The sequence below is a fragment of the Ambystoma mexicanum genome, chromosome 13 (genome assembly GCF_040938575.1).
Source record: "Ambystoma mexicanum isolate Mex_15411 chromosome 13, UKY_AmexF1_1, whole genome shotgun sequence".
Lineage (NCBI taxonomy): Eukaryota > Metazoa > Chordata > Amphibia > Caudata > Ambystomatidae > Ambystoma > Ambystoma mexicanum.
Genome location: NC_090938.1, coordinates 37,667,234 through 37,688,496, shown reverse-complemented (window position 1 = coordinate 37,688,496; position 21,263 = coordinate 37,667,234). Strand labels below are relative to the sequence as shown.

The 21,263-nt window shown below is 45.0% G+C and overlaps 1 protein-coding gene across 2 annotated transcripts in view; it reads left to right on the top strand.

Annotated features, from left to right (window-relative positions):
* LRRN2 (leucine rich repeat neuronal 2) overlaps nucleotides 1–21,263 on the top strand; it is a 408,631-nt gene that overhangs the window by 185,618 nt on the left and 201,750 nt on the right. The window contains exon 1 of one of the 2 annotated variants that reach the window (XM_069633118.1): nucleotides 12,840–12,928. The exons of the other annotated variant lie outside the window; for it this stretch is intronic. The gene's annotated coding sequence lies outside the window, so the exon portion shown is untranslated. Of the gene's footprint in view, nucleotides 1–12,839; nucleotides 12,929–21,263 lie in introns of those variants that run through there. 2 annotated transcript variants of the gene reach the window in all.

Below are 21,263 nucleotides of genomic sequence, written 5' to 3'. Positions count from 1 at the left end.
CTATCTGTTACAGAATACTGTGTTCTATCTGTTGCAGAGTACTCAGCATTATCTGTTGCAGAGTATGCTGTGCTATCTGTTGCAGAGTCCTCTGTGCTATCTGTTGCAGAATACTCAGTACTATCTGTTTCAGAGTATGCTGTGCTATCTGTTGCAGAGTCCTCTGTGCTATCTGTTGGAGAATACTGTGTGCTATCTGTTGCAGAGTACGTTGTGCTATCTGTTGCAGAGTACTCAGTACTATCTGTTGCAGAGTACTCTGTGCTGTCTGTTGCAGAGTACGCTGTGCTATCTGTTGCAGAGTACTCAGTACTATCTGTTTCAGAGTATGCTGTGCTATCTGTTGCAGAGTACTCTGTGCTGTCTGTTGCAGAGTATGCTGTGCTATTGGTTGCAGAGCCATCTGTGCTATGTGTTGCAGAGTCCTCTGTGCTATCTGTTGCAGAATACTGTGTGATATCTGTTGCAGAGTATGCTTTGCTATCTGTTGCAGAGTACTCAGTACTATCTGTTGCAGAGTACGCAGTGCTATCTGTTGCAGAGTACTCAGTACTATCTGTTGCAGAGTACTCTGTGCTGTCTGTTGCAGAGTACTCTGTGCTGTCTGTTGCAGAGTACTCTGTGCTGTCTGTTGCAGAGTACTGTGTGCTATCTGTTGCAAAGTACACTGTGCTATCTGTTGCAAAGTACTGTGTGCTGTCTGTTGCAGAGTATGCTGTGCTATTGGTCGCAGAGCCCTCTGTGCTATCTGTTGCAGGATATTGTGTTCTATCTGTTGCAGAGTCCTCTGCGCTATCCGTTCCAGGATATTGTGTTGTATCTGTTTCAGAGTACGCTGTGCTATCTGTTGCAGAGTATGCTGTGCTATCTGTTGCAGAGTACTCAGTATTATCTGTTGCAGAGTACGCAGTGCTATCTGTTGCAGAGTACTCAGTACTATCTGTTGCAGAGTACGCTGTGCTGTCTGTTGCAGAGTACTCTGTGCTGTCTGTTGCAGAGTACTGTGTGCTATATGTTGCAGAGTACTCAGTACTATCTGTTGCAGAGTATGCAGTGGTATCTGTTGCAGAGTACTCAGTACTATCTGTTGCAGAGTACTCTGTGCTGTCTGTTGCAGAGTATGGTGTGCTATCTGTTGCAGAGTACTCTGTGCTGTCTGTTGCAGAGTCCTCTGTGCTATCTGTTGCAGAATACTGTGTGCTATCTGTTGCAGAATACTGTGTGCTATCTGTTGCAGAGTATGCTGTGCTATCTGTTGCAGAGTACTCTGTGCTGTCTGTTGCAGAGTCCTCTGTGCTATCTGTTGCAGAGTATGCTGTGCTATCTGTTGCAGAGTACTCAGTACTGTCTGTTGCAGAGTACACAGTGCTATCTGTTGCAGAGTACTCAGCACTATCTGTTGCAGAGTACGCAGTGCTATCTGTTGCAGAGTACTCAGTGCTATCTGTTGCAGAGTACTCAGTACTATCTGTTGCAGAGTACGCTGCGCTGTCTGTTGCAGAGTACTCCGTACTATCTGTTGCTAGACTTTTGTTGCTCAGTTGCTTTTCACGTCTGTGCCCAGACACTTGGCAGGCACTGGATGTCTGTGCTTTGGGGTTTAGTGCTCTTCGAGATGCTCTGTCTGTGTACAGTTTAGCCCGAGTGATGCACAATAGTGCAGGGTGTTGTGTTGCACGTCTGTTTGCATTCACAGTAATTTGGTGATACGGGCCTATACACGATACTAACACTGATCATGGTGATCCATTCTTGTATGAAATGTACATCATATTATAGTGATATCGTAACCATATTTTGCTTCGTGTACTGAGGAACAATGCTATGTGATGCCACTTCCTGTTTTGTCAAGGGGTGAAAGCTTGCGTGCCATCACTTCCCATGATATCACTTCCTGTGATGTCATCAGAGGTCAAGGGTGATGTGATGTCACTTCTGCTACCCCGGTCCCTTCCTGCATAAACATGTATCTCACACACCCTAGGTGTGGTACATTGTCATCACAAAATCCAGCTACACACAGAAGCCCGGGCAATGACACATGGGGCCATTTGCAATGAATGGCTTCTGTTCAAACTATCGTCCCGTCCTTCTTAGGAGAGAAATGGACAGACAGATTGTTATCATTTGTAACTCATCTCCCGGCATTAGCAAGTCCTTGCACACTCGCCCTACACTAGCCCAGGAAAAGATAAGGTGCCCCGCACCCCAAAGAGCATGTGTACTGAACAGTAATCAACGTTTTGCGTGCGCCACATCCGGTGGGGGAGAGGGGAAGCTAATTTACAAAGGAGCTTGGCTTCAAGACAGCCAATTTGCGAGCCGGTGAGCGTAGACCATTCCGAGCCAAACTTACCACCATTCTCAAATAGCCTTCGGCGGGGAGTGGGTAGGTTCGGGGGGCGGGGGGGGGGCGGCAGGGCCTTTTCACTGCGCTTTCACAGTTTAAATATAAAACATATACATCCTAATTTCAATAGGAAAGCATTGACGTCCCCCAAGTGAAAGGGTTAACTCTCATTAGCGACCTATAAGGGTCTTTCCTTTATTGACGGCACCTTCAGGAGCCCCATCTGGCGGGTGGTGGGGTGCGGGGGGGGGGGGAATAGCAGCACTAAAGTCTTTATATCTCATTTCTTGTATTCATTGTTTGAACCCGGGAGGTTCTCTCTGCATTAAGCAAGTTGCGCATCTACTCGCCTTTGATGGCCGAGGGACCAAGATCACAGTGGCGTCAGCATACGACGTACATTGGATGAGGCGCTCCAGCGGATCCCAGCTTGGGTGGGAAAGAGCGAGCGACCCACCTGCAAGAGTAAAGGTTGCTCACCCACAAATAAATTAATAACCAGCACTGGGGGCAGAACTATCCATTGAAGCAGGCAGCTTCACTGCCCCTTGATTGCCCCCGCTCTAGCAGTATTTTCAGTAGTCCTTTGGCAAAAGCTCTGCCCATGGCATCTAAGTGGGGCAGCCGCTGTAATACCCCCCGGATTTGACTTTAGACCACCAAATACCGCAGGGCATAGTCGACCACCTGTACCCAGATGGATTGGACTACGACTCCCTTGACCGATCACCATTGACTATGCTGCCTAGGGCTGATGGGAGTTATAGTCCAAAACATTTGCAGTCCCAAAGGTCTCAGACCTCTGAAAAAACATCATTTGATGAACTGATAGACCCTGGTTCCCAGCTGGCATTGAAGGTCTTAACGCTGTACCAGTCCCAGCGAAGCATTGCCCAAATCAGGCGGAACATACTTGATTGTGATTTTCCAATAGATTAACATAAGAAACGATTCTGCCCCCTTTGCATCGCTCTTGCAGAGAAACACTTGTGACTGATCCTGTTCCAGCCCATCTTGCTTGTCAGCCATCCAAGTATGATGTGATAGTCTGTGCCTCTGTCCCAAAGGCCTTTCAGGGGGTGAAGCTTGGCATGTGAACTACTCCCCGAGTAGCACTGGCCTTTTAAAGACACAAGTCTGACATGTGACTGGCTCACTACAGGCCAGTCCAGCCCCACACGGCTACGGCAGGTACTTTTGGGGTGTGGGTGATGTGTGCCGCATAAAATTAAACAAGTCACTTCCACTCCCCAGAGTGGAGGCAGGCAGGGTAGTTTCTAGCCAACTTGATGCCAAGACAAAACTCTAGAATGCGCCCCCCCCCCCGATAGCATACGTCACTCCCAAACTACACCCCGGTGTCGCGCGACAAAGCCCGTCCTCCAAATCTTTGATTTGCCATACAAATTAAGCTTGTCTCATTACATTGTAATTCAAGTACTTTACGGAAGAATTCTAATGTGAATGCACAGCTGTTGCTGCCCAAGTAAATGGTTCTTCTGCCACCTGGTCTTAGGAAGGCCTTGCCTGAGTACCATACTGGCACACTGTCCATACTGGCACACTAAGGTGTAACCAGCCTGCCAGGGACTGAGGGCCCACTGACAACTGGTCCTGTGTTGCAGACGTTCTGTTCGTATGCGTGAATTTTTAAATACATAACAGACACATGGCTTGGTGCTCACATCACTTTTCACAAAACACACCCTAACATTAAAATGTTTGTAACCATGAACCATACATACTCATTCAGACAGCTTACGTTTTTGAATGAGAGTATAACATGGCTGCAACATCAGCTGCTCAAATGGGGTACAAGGGCTCTTTTGCTTCTTGTTTCCTGGAGACTTTTAGATGAGGAGGGGCTGGGTCTGCTCAATACACAGAAAGGATTGTACTTCTTACAAACTTTAGCCTGACCAGTGATAAGCTGATGAAGCGTTTTAAACAAAGCCTGTAACAAAGCTTCTACTGCATGGTAAAGGCTCTACAGTTTCTCAGCCACTACCTCCTCACCATTACGCAGACCTCAGGGGTTATATCTGCAAAAAGAGAAGGCCCATGCTTTATCTAACAGAGCTGGCATTAGAATTGCGCCTTGAAACACTCGTGTATATGCATGTTATAATTGCCATATCATATCAATTTCTTATCAGTGCTGGCCTGCAGCTAGCGAAAATCATGGTGTTGTGTGGTAAAATGACCCCTGAATATAAGACATAAGATGGCCAGAGTCAGTTATCAGGACTAATTGCATTACATAAGGGAAAGTCTCATGGCAAATGTTGCTAAATTGTGGGATAACTGAAGTCACAGGTGCAGAAACCACAGTCCTGAGAACCCTAAATGGTATGACAGCATTGTGACCTACAGTTGCAGTGAAGCAAATTGCATTCCGGCAGAAATATTAAAGCAAATCGGTAAATCCGTTTTTCCCTTTCAACTAAAGACAGGCTCATCAAAATGTGTGCAGAACTTTCAACATAAGAGTTTGGCTTCTATCATGTTGGGAGCCTGAACTAGGTTAAACTTCTACTGAAAATGAAAGCTTTTTCACGGCTGAAACTTCACAAAGTGACCTTTAAATTGTGGCTTTCAAATGACATTCTGAGCATCCAGATGTACAACTAAAGTCTCTAAATATATAATTATGTTGCCCTTCTGAAACCGCTGTGTGCAGGGAACTACTTTGCAAGGGTTTACATGTTAAAATTGTGGGCATGTCCAAGAATTGTATGTGAAAGTGTGAAATGGGAGGTAGGTATAATATTGGTTTCGTTTCTCTTTGCTGGCAAATGTGAAACTAGATTCCAAAGCTTGTTGGCATGGGGATGTCGGCCTGACTCTCCAGCAGTTTATAATCCAAACCACTTAGGACAATAAAAACTTGCCTTAGCTAGCAAAGAGCCCTTGAAGCAAGGAGCTAATCTACACACCAGACCCCCCCCCTGACATCACAGCCAGGAACAGACCCATTCCAAGGGAGGGGGTCAGGGTCAATGATTAGTTTCACTCTCATTGTGAAAAATGGGAGACATGCGTTTTGTCGCATAAAATTGGTAATATCTGTCGCACCATATTCATGTTAAGATTTCTGAAAAGGTGTTGGACAGGCGCTTCTGGTCAACCAAAAAAATGATTCTGGTGACACCAACATACCAAAGGTTATGAAGAAAACTTAATGTGACCCTCTGTATGAATGTGAGAACCATAAAAATTAGAGAAAATATGTAAGATGTGATCCATATTCCGGCCACCGAGCGCCATATTTTTCATTAATATAGTTTGGGAGTAAATGAGAAAAAAATGGTATCTTCTCACCAGTAGTTCGCACTGACACCTGGCAAAGCTTATGTGATTCACTGAAAAATATAGTGGTTAAAAATGCCTTCATATGTGACAAAATATGGAGATTAAGGACATTTGTCTTGCAGTGAGATCTCCATATTCAAAAACCAGACCCAGACCCCTGTCCAAGGGAGATGATGGATAGGTCCCCTCCTTTCATTTCCCAAAACACTCCTCCCTTTTTCTGGACCTATCAGCCCACGGATGGCAGTAGACTTTTGAACAGTGCCCTATCCCTTATGCGAGAACTATGACACATATGTGAGGTCACTTACCCTATAATTAGGTAACTCCACCTCAAATCACAACTCTCCCTACTAAATCTTGAGGTGTGCCGCTGCCAAAATCTGGAAGCATCCTAGCACAGTGAGGCCTAAATCTTGCAGTGGAGCCAGGAGCTGTAGTAGCTGACTTGAGGCCCCTTTGGAGGACAGAGAGAATCCTTGTCTGACCCCCCTCCCCCGGCTGCCCCAGCAGTGAGGCCCCATTTAGCCCTCTCCTGTAAGTATCAATATCCCAAGCCATAGATTTCATACGCCCTATCCTTTTCAGCATTGCCATAGCGATTCCCCATTGAAAAAACCCTTTTTTCATTTGCCTATTTAAATCATTTTCCTGTTGAAAATTCTGTTATTTGTCTGTTCATTTAAATCATTTTTCTGTTGAAAAATCTGTTATTTGTCTGTGCCTTGTAGTCATTTTCCCATTGAAGAATCCCCATTTGCCTTTGTAGATCTCAGTAAATCAATTAATTTCCCCATTTATTTCACGGGTTTGGGATAGTTGGAATTCGAAACTAACTATCTCTTCCTAGTGCATTGTGAATTGTTATAAGTTATAAAAGTGCTGCCCAAAAGAAGGAATCCCAGTGTGAGCGGAAAAACGAATGTATCCCTGTGTTTAAATTGTGCCCTACAAAATGAATGTCCATTTGCAAATGTATTTTCCCTTCGCTCTGTGCTTCTATTCCAAAAACGATTTTGCTTTTTGTGAGCTATTCTTTTGCCTAGAGCCTACCTGTTATTTACCTGTCATTTTAACTAGAAAACGATTTTCGTATTGTAAGCTACCCCATTTCCACAAGCTGCCTGTCACTGTCAGCATCAGTGAAAACGAATTCCCATTAGCATTTTTCTTTTCCATTATCACCCATGTGTTGAATCTCCTAAAAACCAATGTTCCTACTCTGTATCCTTTTCCCTGGTGTGCTGACAAGCCTTCTCTAAAACCCTGCATGTCTCCTAAGTGTAAGCAAACAAATTCCCTTTATTCTGTCCCTAGCAGATGTGTTAAATCATTAAAAACCCATTTTCTCATTGCACTCTAAAACGAAATGTCCCCTTCTTTGCTGGTTCCCCATCTTGTGTCTGTGGGCACCACCCCAAAATGGATGTGTCCCCTGTATTCCTACTCCCTGCCACTGCCTTCCATTCATATTAATCAAGTACAATTGATGTTTGGGGCTTGAGTGTCGCAGGGGGAGTGCTTAACCTCCATGCAATCATTTTGAGTTTAATTGTTTTTGTCTTGCTTTGTCATTAAAAAAGGAAGCAGTATCACAGTATATTTTAACCTGGTTGTTTTCTAGAAGCATTTGCATTTGGGTTGCAACAACATTGGTGGCTGCTGTAATGTATTTGTTCACATTTTACCTAAAATAAGAAATTGATAAAATATTTATTGATAATACACCGCATGGTTCCTAGTACATTGTGACACGGGGTGCTCGTGGATGTTGTGTGCGAGATGGGTTGGAGGTCTCCTTAAACAACGAATCTCTATTGTAGAAATAAAAAGCATTTGTATTGTGCGCCACATTCATTGTAAGGGAAGGAGATCCCTGACTTGCTTGTGCTGTGTAATATATCATGGCAGTGTGGCAGTGTAAAAAGGACGTTGGGTCTTGTGGATGCATAACTTGACTTTTAAAGTATAGATAAGGTAGGAGAATGAAATGTCAACAGCTACTCACTTTCTCAAAAATTCATTAAAAAATATAAACTTTATTATAGGTTATTTGATAAAAAAAACTCTCATAAGTGAGAGAGACGTACTACATATAAAATTAATCTTCAGACACTCTAAAATATACACAAATATAACAATGACACAAATATTTCAGACACAATTATTCTAAAAAATAGAAATGTGTGTTAATACAACCATTAAAATTTTCAATTTTTAACCTTTGCTATGAATCCTTCAATGTTTTAGGTTTTCGATCTTCATGGATCTCTTAATGTTTTAATACAATCTGATTTTACTATTAGATTGCCAACTCAACATGTTTCAGTCCTCTATAACAAGTAATGGGACTTTCTTCAGGAGTAGTCATAAACAATAAATAGAGTAATCAAGCAAGTGGTCTGTGATCTTCTCTGGATGAAGAATCTTTAATTTAAAAAAAGGGTTTTTTTGTTGTTGGAGTAGCTGTTGACAAAACCAAAAAAAACAGAAACAGTATTTCCGTTATTGTTCTGGCAACACTAATTATAGTGTTAAAGGAAGGATCAGAATAGATTAATTACCTGTCCGTCCCAGTGTAAGTGCTCCCTTGATAACTAGAAAAAGTCCACATTAATTGGGCATTTTTTCTTTTTTCTTTTTTTCTTCTTCCAGGTAATTAGTGTTTTTCCTTCAATTCCTGTGGTTTAAATCATCAAATTAGGGAGTCGTTAGATTATTCTTTCCTCTATTCGTCAGAGCTCATAGTAATGGACAATCTCGATGTACAGATCATGGCATGTCTAAGGGGAGGTAACCTCGTTATTTAAATGGATTCTGTGTTTATTATCCATACGGTATAGCTCTGCCCCATTGTATTTTCGTCCGGTTATTTGAACGTATTAAGGGAAAATGTCGCCTACCTTTAGACAGGGATCGTGAAAACTAGATCCAGGTCCCAACCGGGCGATTATTCCTCGTAGCGGGGTGTAATGAATGCACAAGACCTCTGGTCTTCAGTCTTAGTGTGGGTGCAGGATCAGTATCTCAACTAGGGGATAATAAAAATGAAAGATTAAAAATTAGTAAGCCGATAGATATTGAGGCCTTAGTGGGGAATGATGACTAGGTTGTTATTCAAGAGAACGCTGTTTTACCTTTAAGTTGATGCGGGGCTCGTGTATTGATATCCGCGTGCGCATTTTTCGTAGCGCTAACATTCCTTGTTCTGCACATAAGGTATAAATCCTTACTCGTATTCTGGCAGCTGCCGCTGGGGTGTACATCCATGTTTATAGAAACCATCACCGGAAAAACTCCTGTTGCGGCCGCCATCTTTGGTGTGTCATTTCGGTGTAGTCCGAAATTCTTCTTTGGCTTAATTGTCCTTCTTTTGTGTTGATAGCATTATTCCGCTCCTTCTATGTATAGAGGGTTATTTTGGAGGTTGATGCATGGACTGTGTCTTTTCATTTTGTATTTTTTATGCAAATGTTCATGGATGGTTTCTTGGATTTAAGTAACATTTGTACATAATTCAGACCTTCAGCCATTCAATGGACTCATTGAGCCCTTTCTTATCGCTCTGTGTTAAAAAAATGAGTCTTTGTTCTTTTTCAAGTAAAAATCTACTTCTAGTGTAGTGATCGTAGCCTTGCACCATCAGGAGTATGGTCCATTTAAAATAGTCAAAACCATGTTTAGCTTCAGTAAAGGGTTTCACTAAAGGTGCATTAGGTGTTTTATTCTTCACGCAGCTTTTGTGTTCCTGCATTCTGGCTTTTACTTTTCTGTTTGTTTTTCCTACATATTGTTTATTACAGGGACAGGTAATCATGTATATGACATACTCCGAGTTACAGTTTGTCAACTGTTTTTGTTGCCAGTGATCCAGATAACTCAGGCACAGGTCTTCCCAGCAACTCCACTAACAGAGGCAGAGGGAATCCCAATTATAGACAAAAAAGAGGGAACCCCAACCAAAAAACCCCAACCAAAATACAAGGCCTTTTTTATACAAAGGCCCCAACAGGGACAATTGGAACGGAGACCAGAGATACCTGCGGAGCGGCAACAACCTTTAGTCAATTTATCCACTTATGAACCTACCAATACGGAAAAACAACTACTGGAGAAAGGTTTAGGTTTTGTATTCTCCAATAAACATGACCCTTTTTTGTTTTGCACTGAATTTTTTTAATCCATGAGAAAAATTAGACACAAAGATTTTTTTGCGACGCAGCCCGACACACCTAAAGACCCTAACACAGTGAATCACTCAGGCCTGAGGAATCCGTCTACTTTTTGTCCACCTACTTACGCTTACTCACCAGAATCGATAATATTCGAGAAAAAAGTCCTGGCAGAAGTAACTAAGCTTGAAAAACAAAATATACCCATGTATCATAATTTAACGACACAAGAAAGATTAGCAATGGAATCACTAGCAACACATGACACAATTATTATCAAGAAAGCTGATAAAGGCCGTGCTATCATGATGCTGAAGAAGAAAGACGACATCGAAGAATGTTTAAAGCATTTGGACAATGAAGACTATTACAAGAGACTAAGTACGGATCCTACTTAAGACCTGCAACACTTCATTGAGCTGAAAACCACAAAGGCTCTAGAAAGGAACTGAATCAGCAAGCAAGAATGGGCGTTCCTGAACAATCCGGAACCTACCCTACCAACATTTTATTGCCTACCAAAAATTCACAAATCCCTAGTGAGCCCCCCCAGATAGGCCTATAGTATCAGGGATTAACTCAATTCTAGAGCCCCTTTCGAAATTTTCCGACCACTACCTAAAGGGTTACGTGGTCAAGATGAAATCATATTTAAAAGATACTAAAGACGTGATAAAAAAATATGAAAATTCAGTGTACAACCCCGAGAATTCCTACCTAATAGGACTTAACATAGATTCACTTTACACAAATATCCCGTAACAAGCCACACTAGAAATCGTAAATGAAATCCTACTCAACAGATTAGATATGGACCCGGTACCAAGTTCATTTATACTCTGGTGCATAGAATTAGCACTTACACGTAACTATTTCGAAATCCAAGGCACCTTCTTTCAGCAGATCGAAGGCATGGCAATGGGAGCCACTATGGCCTCTAGCCTAGCAAATTTATTTGTGGAATTTTTGGAAAAAACTATTTATCTACAAGCCAAATCCTTTTGAAAGACACATTCAATTGTGGGCAAGATATATTGATGACGTGCTGATGGTATGGACAGGCACAGCCGAAAAAGCAGAAGAGTTTCTAAACTGGCTCAATAATTGCAATCGACATCTTCAGTTTACCATTAACATCCAAAAACACTCAATTGATTTTTTAGACCTTACCATATTCCATGAAGAAGGCTGTCTACTTGTTAAACCTTTTCATAAACCCACCAAAAAAACTCCCTCTTACACTACGAGAGTCATCACGTGAAACATCTAAGGGATAACTTACCATACAGCCATTTTCTGCACCTCAAAAGGAACAGCAGTCAAAAACCAGCATTTGAAGCGGAAGCTAAAAACCTTACGACCAAATTGAGACAGAGAGGATACCCCAGAAAGCTGGTGAAAAAATCCGCTAAGAGAGCGTTCAATAATAACCGTGACGCCCTCCTAGAAGATAAGAACAAACAATCGGCTAGTGATCGTCTGGTATGTGTCAACACATTCACTAATCTGAACCTCAAGATCAACCAAATAGTGAAGAAACAGTGGAAAAGTTTTGAAAAGGGAAATTCTGCAGTACCCACCCCCATGTTTGCATATAAAAAATCAGCGCTGATAGGAAATAGAGTAAGCAGCAGTAAACTAAAGGTCAGTACAACAAAAGTGACAAGTTTGACTCAAACTTGGGGTCTCAACCCAATTGTAGGACATTAACCATGCGGAAGCTGCATGATGTGTAAATTAACACAAAAGACCAAGGAAGTAAATATTGGACTACCTAACTTGTGGCAGCAAAAACAGTTGACAAACTGTAACTCGGAGTATGTCATATACATGATTGCCTGTCCCTGTAATAAACAATATATAGGAAAAACAAACAGAAAAGTAAAAGTAAGAATGCAGGAACACAAAAGCTGCGTGAAGAATAAAACACCTAATGCACCTTTAGTGAAACACTTTACTGAAGCTAAACATGGTTTTGAGTATTTTAAATGGACCATACTCCTGATGGTATGAGGCTACGATTACTACACTAGAAGTAGAATTTTACTTCAAAAAGAACAAAGACTCATTTTTTTAACACAGAGTGATAAGAAAGGGCTCAATGAGTCCATTGAATGGCAGAAGGTCTGAATTATGTACAAATGTTACTTAAATCCAAGAAACCATCCATGAACATTTGCATAAAAAATACAAAATGAAAAGACACAGTCCATGCATCAGCCTCCAAAATAACCCTCTATACATAGAAGGAGCGGAATAATGCTATCAACACAAAAGAAGGACAATTAAGCCAAAGAAGAATTTCGGACTACACCGAAATGACACACCAAAGATGGCGGCCGCAACAGGAGTTTTTCCGGTGTTTTCCAGTGATGGTTTCTATAAACATGGGTGTACACCCCAGCGGCAGCTGCCAGAATACGAGTAAGGATTTATACCTTCTGTGCAGAACAAGGATCGTTAGCGCTACGAAAGAATGCACACGCGGATATCCATACACGAGCCCCGCATCAACTTAAAGGTAAAACAGCGTTCTCTTGAATAACAACCTAGTCATCATTCCCCACTAAGGCCTCAATATCTATCGGCTTACTAATTTTTAATCTTTCATTTTTATTATCCCCTAGTTGTGATACTGATCCTGCACCCACACTAAGACTGAAGACCAGAGGTCTTGTGCATTCATTACACCCTGCTACGAGGAATAATCGCCTGGTTGGGACCTGGATCTAGTTTTCACGATCCCTGTCTAAAGGTAGGCGTCATTTTCCCTTACTATGTCAAAATAACCGGATGAAAATATAATGGGGCAGAGCTATACCGTATGGATAATCAACACAGAATCCATTTAAATAATGAGGTTACATCCCCTTAGACATGCCATGATCTGTATATCGAGATCGTCCATTACTATGTGCTCTGACCAATAGAGGAAACAATAATCTAACGACTCCCTTATTTGATGATTTAAACCACAGGAATTGAAGGAAAAACACTAACTACCTGAAAGCAGAAAACAAGAAAAAAGAAAAAATGCCCAATTAATGTGGGCTTTTTCTACTTATCAAGGGAGCACCTACACTGGGACGGACAGGTAATTAATCTATTCTGATCCTTCCTTTAACGCTATAATGAGTGTTGCCAGAACAATAACGGAAATACTGATTCTGTTTGTTTTGGTTTTGTCAACAGCTACTTCAACAACAAAAAAAAACTTTTTTTAAATGAAAAATTCTTCATCCAGAGAAGATCACAGACCACTTGCTTGATTAGTCTATTTATTGTTTATGACTACTCCTGAAGAAAGTCCCATTACTTGTTATAGAGGACTGAAACATGTTGAGTTGGCAATCTAATAGTAAAATCAGATTGTATTAAAACATTTAAAGATCCATGAAGATCGAAAACCTAAAACAGTGAAGGATTCATAGCAAAGGTTAAAAATTGAAAATTTAAATGGTTGTATTAACGCACATTTCTATTTTTTAGAATAATTGTGTCTGAAATATTTGTGTCATTGTTATATTTGTGTCTATTTTAGAGTGTCTGAAGATGAATTTTATATGTAGTATGTCTCTCTCACTTATGAGAGTTTTTTTTTATCAAATAACCTATAATACAGTTTATATTTTTGAATGAATTTTTGAGAAAGTGAGTAGCTGTTGACATTTCATTCTCCTACCTTCTCTATACTTTAAAAGTTCAGTTTCTCCCAAATTCAAGGTAGGAGTTCACTTAAGAGTGGATTCTTGGGATCTCCCTGTAGTTTTTTCGATGTACAACTTGAGGCAACTTCTTTGACTACTTTATATGTTTAAGTGTGGGCACCATATGGCAAAATTGTCCCAGCACTTACACAAAAATGTGCTTGTGTGTTATTGTATGGACATGGGATACATCAGACAAAAACAGGCAAATGTGCTGTCATATAGAGGCACGCAACATAGACGCCATCAACCACAGCGTGGTGACTTGTGCAGCACACAAAACATTGCTGCACACATATCATGGCATTGACTTGCCATGGACTGCAGTCTGCACGGTGACACAAAATGAACCCTGCTTTACTAATCAAGGTGCCAAGTCACATTGAGGAGCCATCTGGGGTGCGCGCTGGGCAGTGGTTGGCGTGTTAAGAAAATTAAAAGTTCTTTGAGGCTGAGCGGATACATTTAGTCCATGTCCCAAAGCAGCCACTAGAATAACTAAAAAGTAATATAAAAGAAGCTTTGAGGTGTCAAAAAAAAGACATGACAATAACAAACAAAGTTGAACAAAATTTCTGTGCAGCACTCTAATTCTCTTGGAAGAATGCATACATTTGGCCAACCAACTGATGCTTTGAGCTGGCCGTCAGAATACAAATGCCCCATGTTCAGTTCTCATCCCTGTGGTGTAAAAACAATGGCTTGTTAAATGAGCCATCGCTTATAAAATCCCCCCACTTTAAAGGCTATGCCAACACAAAGAGCAGAAGCTGGACACTGGGGGTGGGGTGTGGGGAGGGTGGCTCCAGAGCGTCGGAGATGCTGCTGCACAATATGCATGCCCTTGTTTCTCACAAAGGGAAGCTTCCCTTTTTTCCCTGCTGCTCAGAGGCAGCAGTCTGGCTGGGCCCCTTCCTGCACCCACCCCCGCCCCCCGGAGCTAATTGGGTGTGCTGGCCGGGCATTTGCCCGCTTCGCTCGCCCCAGGAAACGGGTCTGAGGGCGGGCACTTCTTACCCGATATGCTAAACTGCGGGTAGCACTCCCGGAGTCTCTCCCTGCTCTTTCGGGGCCCTTCTTGATAAGGCGTCACCTGGCCCTGCCCTGGATGTTGCTGCATTTCCTGCAAGGGGAGAACACATAACACTATGCGTGCACCCTAGTTACGTGCACAGAGTCCCTAGCAACAGCAGGGGCGTGCCGTGCGCTTTGCACCCCGCGGGTAAGAGCTGCGGCCCTCTGCAGGAGGGGCGGTGGTTGAGGGGCCCCGGGACCGCCTCCACCGCTATGTTTCTTCTGGCAGAGAGAGGCCGTGATGGCGGAATGTGCGCACGTGGCCGTAAAATATGTTAATTGTGGGCGCAATTAACTGCCGTCCAAAGTGTGGCCCCCGCTGCGCGGCTGTTACTGTGCTCCTAGGTTCGTGCGTGCGTGCGTGCGTGTGTCTCTCTCATCAGATGCAGTGTCTCCGCTGTGCTGTTGCCAGTGCTGCAACATCTCCTGGGGTGTTCATTAATAACTTGCAATATGTGGGTGCAGTCCACAGGCGAAAAAACACGAACGCTGCTTCGCATGGAATCAAGGTGCGCTCGTGCGCCCCCTGCAGGCACTGCAGCGTCCGCACGGCCGGACCCACGACACACCCTTTTCCAATAACAGGGTGCTATTTCTTTTTAGAATTACACTGCACGTGCAAGCGAGAGTTGTAGTAGAAGGGCACCCTTTCGGGCGTCTGTGTTCTTCTGGGAGTGCTGCAGAGCCCCGGGTGGGCTGTGCAGTGTACGCCAGCACTGCAAGCAAGCAGTGCCGCGCAAAGCGCACCCTGCAACACCGCACTTCCTTTCCACTGTAGTGTAGCACCGGGGTCTTAGCGAAGAGCACCCCATCAGCAACTGACTGCACCCCCCTGGAGTGGGATGGGAGTCTGCTGCAGGACACGCGCCGTGTGCCCAGTACCCGCACTCCAAGCCTGTCGAACAAGGGGCCCCTACCAAGCACAGCGTGTGTGAGATGCTTCCAGCACCGCCCTTCGTGTGGCTGCGGCCAGCTGCACCCCTTACCCATGCTCAGCACATGCCCCACCCTTGTTTATTTATTTATTTATTTATTTATTCGTTTGATAGGCGCTTATACGGCAAGTAAAACACCGTTTCTGGGCGAGGGGAGGGAACCAGGGAGTGAAATACATTACACAACACAAGGAACGAAGGACAAACCCACTATGCCTTGTGAGTATTCAGAACGTGGATACGTTTATTTATTAATTTATTAACATGTATAAATTGCACAGCAGCCCTCAGGCCTCGTGGCACTGGTACTTATGCTTCTGCGGTCAGTATGTCTCTGTGATCAGTGAATGGTCCCTCACCTTCTTTGTGTGTATCCTTCTGTGGTCAGTGAGAGCTTTCTCTCCTGCGGTCGGTGTGTATGTTTCTGTGGTCAGTGAGAGGGCACTCTGTAGATGTCAGTGTGTATGTTTTTGAGGTCAGTGAGAGGTCCCTCTACTGCTGTTAGTGTGTATCATGCTCTGGCCAGAGTAAGGTCTGTCTCCTGCTGTCGGTGTGTATGTTTTTTTTAGGTCAGTGAGAGGTCCCTCTCCTCCTATCGGTGTGTCTGTTTTGTGATCAGTGAGAGGTTCCTCTCCTGCTGTCAGTGTGTATTGTTGTTGGATAGTGAGAGGTCTTCTGCTGTTTGTGTGTATTTTTCGGTGGTCAGTGAGAGGTTATTCTCCTCCTATCGGTGTGTATGTTTTTGTGGTCAGTGAGAAGTCTCTCTCCTGCTGTCGCTATGTGTGTTTTTGGTCACTGAGTGCTCCCCATCCTGCTGTTAGTGTGTATGTTTCTGTGGTCAGTGAGAGGTCCCTCTCCTGCTGTCAGTGTGTATGTTTCTGTGGTCAGAGAGAGGTCCCTCTGCTGCTGTCAGTGTGTATGTTTTTGAGGTCAGTGAGAGGTCCCTCTCCTCCTGTCGATGTGTCTGTTTTATGGTCAGTGAGAGGTCACTCACCTGCTGTGCGTATGTTTTGTGTGGTCAGAGAAAGGTCTCCTGCTGTTGGTGTGTTTTTTTCTGTGGTCAGTGAGCGGTCCCTCTGCCGCTGTTAATATGTATGTTTCTGTGGTCAGAGAGAGGGCCCTCTCCTGCTGTCAGTGTGTATGTTTCTGTGGTCAGTGAGAGGTCACTCACCTGCTGTACGTATGTTTTGTGTGGTCAGAGAAAGGTCTCCTGCTGTTGGTGTGTTTTTTTCTGGGGTCAGTGAGCGGTCCCTCTGCCGCTGTTAATATGTATGTTTCTGTGGTCAGAGAGAGGTCGCTCTGCTGCTGTCAGTGTGTATGTTTCTGGTGTCAAAGAGAGGCCCCTCTCTTGCTGACAGTGTGTGGGTTTTGTGGTCAGTCAGTGGTTCCTCTCCTACTGTTGTCGTGTATGTTTCTGTGGTCAGTGAAAGGTCCTCTCCTACTGTTGATGTGTATGTTTCTGTGGTCAGTGAGAGGTCCGTGCCCAGCTGCCAGAGTGCATGTTTCTGTGGTCAGTGACAGGTCCGTCGCCAGCTGACAGTGATTATATTTATTTGGTCACTGAGAGGTTTCCTGCTGTCGGTGTGTATGTTTGTCCGTCAATGAGTGGTCTTTTGCTGTTGGGCTGTTGGTGTGTGTATTTCTGTGGTCAGTGAGAGGTCCCTCTCTTGCTGTCAGTGTGTATGTTCATGTGGTCAGTGAAAAGTCTTCCTCCCGCTTTCTTGGGGCATGTGGCTTTAGTGGTCTGGAACGTCTTGGATTGCAATTCGGAATTCTCTTTGCAACTGGATTTATTCCGGATGGTGACCGCGTGTGTGCCTTTTACTCTGGTGCCTACATTTCCAGGAACGCCTGTAGGCTAGGTGCAACTCCAACCCTGGAACCTGCGGGCCACAGTGGGTGGCGAGAACAGGCCACCCGTGGCTCTCAAGTGCTGGCACTGACCCCATCTGTGGCAGGTGGTTAGTGATCTCTTGAAGCCAGCCTGCACGCGCTCCACTTTGCTTGACCTCTGGTTCAGCGGTATTCAAACTGTGGGGCATGCCTGGGGGGCCGTGAGAGGCCAGCATGAAATGTATACAAATATATATATATATATATATATTTTTTTTTTAGATTGGAAGAAATGGGCAGGGGTGGCTCACATGGTCGGGCTGAAGCAGCGCGGGATAGAGGCGGGCACACATCTCTGATATTAAACATCTACCTGGAACGGTCATGTGTATACCATCAGTTGGTTTGGCTTGTACATGCATCATTTAGTTTGACCTATGTATTGCTTGGTTTGGCCTGTTGTACCTATGTGGCTTACCGTGTTTATACACCAGTTGATGTACATATATGGTTTGCTGTGTGTACACACCACGTGGTCTGGCCAGACAGCTTACACTTCTGTGGCACCGTTATTTAAGCCAATGCGCTTACTGTTCTCCCCCCGTTAGTACAGTATTCAGGAGATCTGCGCCTCCCCTGATGGTGGCTCTGCGCCGTCCTGCTCCCAGAAGCAGTTACTTAGTACCTTTATTGCTGAGTTCGTTCCGTGCCGCGGTGAAGCCTGTGGGGTTGGGGGGAAGTCAATCCCTAGCAGGACACGTTCTGCTGAATCCGCCTGGGCTCCTGTCCTCAACGACACTCCAGCTAAGCGCCAATGTTAATGAGTGTCTTTCTCTTGCTGTGAGGACAGTGATGGCACTGCTCCTGCAAGTGCTGGGGACAGCAGGGGAAAGAAGACTGGGGGCTACCTGCCCCCCTCAGCTAGAGGCCAGAAGTGGCCTGAGGGCAGGCAACCCCCTTTGAAGCATCAGCGGCCCTTTGTCCCCCATCCATTCGGGTGGGAGCGGGGCCTTTGGTGTGGGGGTGTCAGGGGCAGGGACTGCCTGCTGTCACCTTCTGTCAGGTTGGGCGCCCAGAAGTCTGTGTCCCTTTTGTTACTGGGCTGGTGGCCCAACCTGTACACCCCAGCATGCTGGTGGGGCGGTGACTACTGTCTGCTGGCACTTCAGTGCCTGGAAGGTGAGCAGAGCGGAGGCACAGAGGCCGGGGCCCTGGCTCCGGCTGGACTCATGCAGCAGCAACGTGTGTGCTGGGGTTGTACGGGATGGTTGATTTCCCAATTCCAATACAACTCTTTTCTTAGTAAATCGTCGGCCTGGGTTTCCAGTTTCTCTAACATTCAGGGGCAAAACAACATGATTTGTTATTTATTCGGCCAGGTAAAAAATAAATGCATGCTCCAGGAATGCGCCCCGTGCTGCGCACGGACCAGGAGCGGAGGCCACGGCGACAAAACCGGCCTCTGCACATGCGTGTGTTTGTGCTGGCACGTGACATCAATAGGTTGCGCAGTGTGAAGCGGGTGAAGGGCGGTGGGAGACTCTAGTGCACGAGGCACAACTTGTGTTTGAACAGGACCTCAGTGGCTTTGCCAATGCTGTTTTTAACAGGACTTCGGCGAAGGACACGCAGAGTGCTTATAAATTGATAAATTGGGTGCCTGAAGGGCTGCAGCAAATTAATGTTTTAATGCGCAAATGGCACATTTAAAGCCCCAGAAAGAGGTAGGACAAAAGTTGCATTAATTAAGTGGTCAAAAACTAAAGTCATATTTTAGCTTAGTTTCCACCTTAGTAAGAGGATGAACGCATATGAATGCCAGTAACAGCATGACAAACATATGTTTCCATCATTACTGACTATATAATGATGAATTTCTTTATGCATACACCATAGTACAAGCTGTTCTCAATACAAGCTGCTGTAACATACACCATCGCACTTGCACACGTGCGAATAATGTACCACCATTAGTATGTAAAACCTAGTGCTTTTGTCATATTTCGGTGTACATTTTGGAGGACATTTTCCCAAACTTTTCGCAGGGGGAGAACCCCCCCCCCGCACCTCCCTTGGGTGGTGTGGGCCCACGCACTGCGCACGCTTGCTCAAAAATTCCCCCTGGGAAATTTACACTCCACCAGCTTTCAAACTCACCAGCCGCCACTGAAAATCCTGTTTCTCCGGGATTTTGCGTTCTCCAGGGTTTTCTTGTTCCTCGAGCTGTGCTGTTTGGCGCCCCCTTTACTCGCGCAAGAGTGTGTTCTTTGTGTCACGCATGTCATATACCTGGATTTAGCGCAGGCCATAACCGCGGCAGCACTCGTGGGTGGGGACCCTGCTTTGCTGCAGTGCAGTCATGAGTAGCTCCCGAGTGCTTACCTCGCCTCCCTTGAGTATTTCTGTAACGACCCTCTTATCTTGTAGAAGCTGCAGGTGGGTCTGTGTGTGTGTGTGGTGTTGATCCCTGAATGCATGGGCTTGATGTATGTTAAGCCCCTCTGCGATCTGTTGGCCCCTTCCATGCCTCCTGTCTGGTGTCCCCCCCCAGACAATAGTGAAGACTGTGGCTGAGCACTTTCCCGATTTTTATATATTAATGAGATTTGCTGTTTTGTTGCTTCTTCCTTCGCTCGTGTTTTGCGAATTCCATGAAATGTTCAGCGGTGTAAACTCCCCCCAGAGTCAAAAGTTGTGAGACTCTGGAAAGGTTTTATTTGTGGTTTCCTCGCCCCGTGTTTGTATAAAACAGGGAACCGTGAGAAACCCCACAACATTCTTAGTACAAAAACACAGATGAGAGAGAGAGAGAGAGTTTCTGCCTCTGTGTGAGGGACGCCTGCCCTGCTACTGCTGCTTGTTCTGTACCTGCTCTCTGTGTGTAAGGGAAGCTTGCTCTGCTTCTGTCCGTGCTCTACCTTTTGACTTGTGAGGGAAGCTTGCCCCGACGCCACCTCGCTGCACATGTTGGGCGAGGGACAGTGGAAGTGTGGTTTTCTGTTTCTGCCTCTGTGTGAGGGACGCTTGCCCTGCTACTGCTGCCTGTTCTACAGTTGTTTGCTAAATCCAATTGCACCTCGCACTGCGTCTGCATTTGGTGTTGTGTTGTTGTGATGTATACCGCGTGACTGCCATTTTCATGGTCTCCAGGTGCTCGGGAAGACTTTAAAGGAAGAATTGTTGGGGAGGGTTACATATTGGGGCCGACAGGGAGGGTGCAATAGACCCCATGCAGTGGGCGCTAGAGGGGCAGCTGGCATAGCAGGCCGCCCCTCTGAACACCCCTCCGTGGACTTGCCTCCTCTGAGGGGGCGCAGGGCCCGTTCGCACGGGGTCCGGCCGAAATGGCTGGTCCCGCGGGGGCGCAAAAATAGCCTGGGCTGAGAGAGCCTAGTTTTTATTCCAGCCCAGGCAGCAGGGTTTTGGACATGGGACTTTGTAAGGTGGGATTGGCCGGAGCCACCCAGAAAGGACTATGTGTTGGGCCAGGCATTCGTAGGACCTGAGCGGGGCGATAGGAGGACTCTAACAATGCAACCATATGTTTCCAATAAAGTGTAACATGTTTCCAACTTTCAGAAGGTCTCTGTCTCAGCTCATTGGATGTGAACAAAGTGTGGGATACTAGGAATTACTGTTACTATGTAGGGGTCCATGGTCGGGGTTAGCCCTGCTATGCTGTGCTGTTGGTACCTTCTGTTTGGAAGAAAAGGTCACTGCGTGTTGGCTTTGCTTCCAGTTGGTCTGCGGTTGCTGTTGTTTTGGTGTGTGACTGTATGGGATTGTTTTGTGTGTCTGTGAGTACACGTCAGCAAGCGTTTCCAAGCACTATATTCCGCACTGCACTGAATCAAACCATGGCAGAGTCTGATGAATCCCA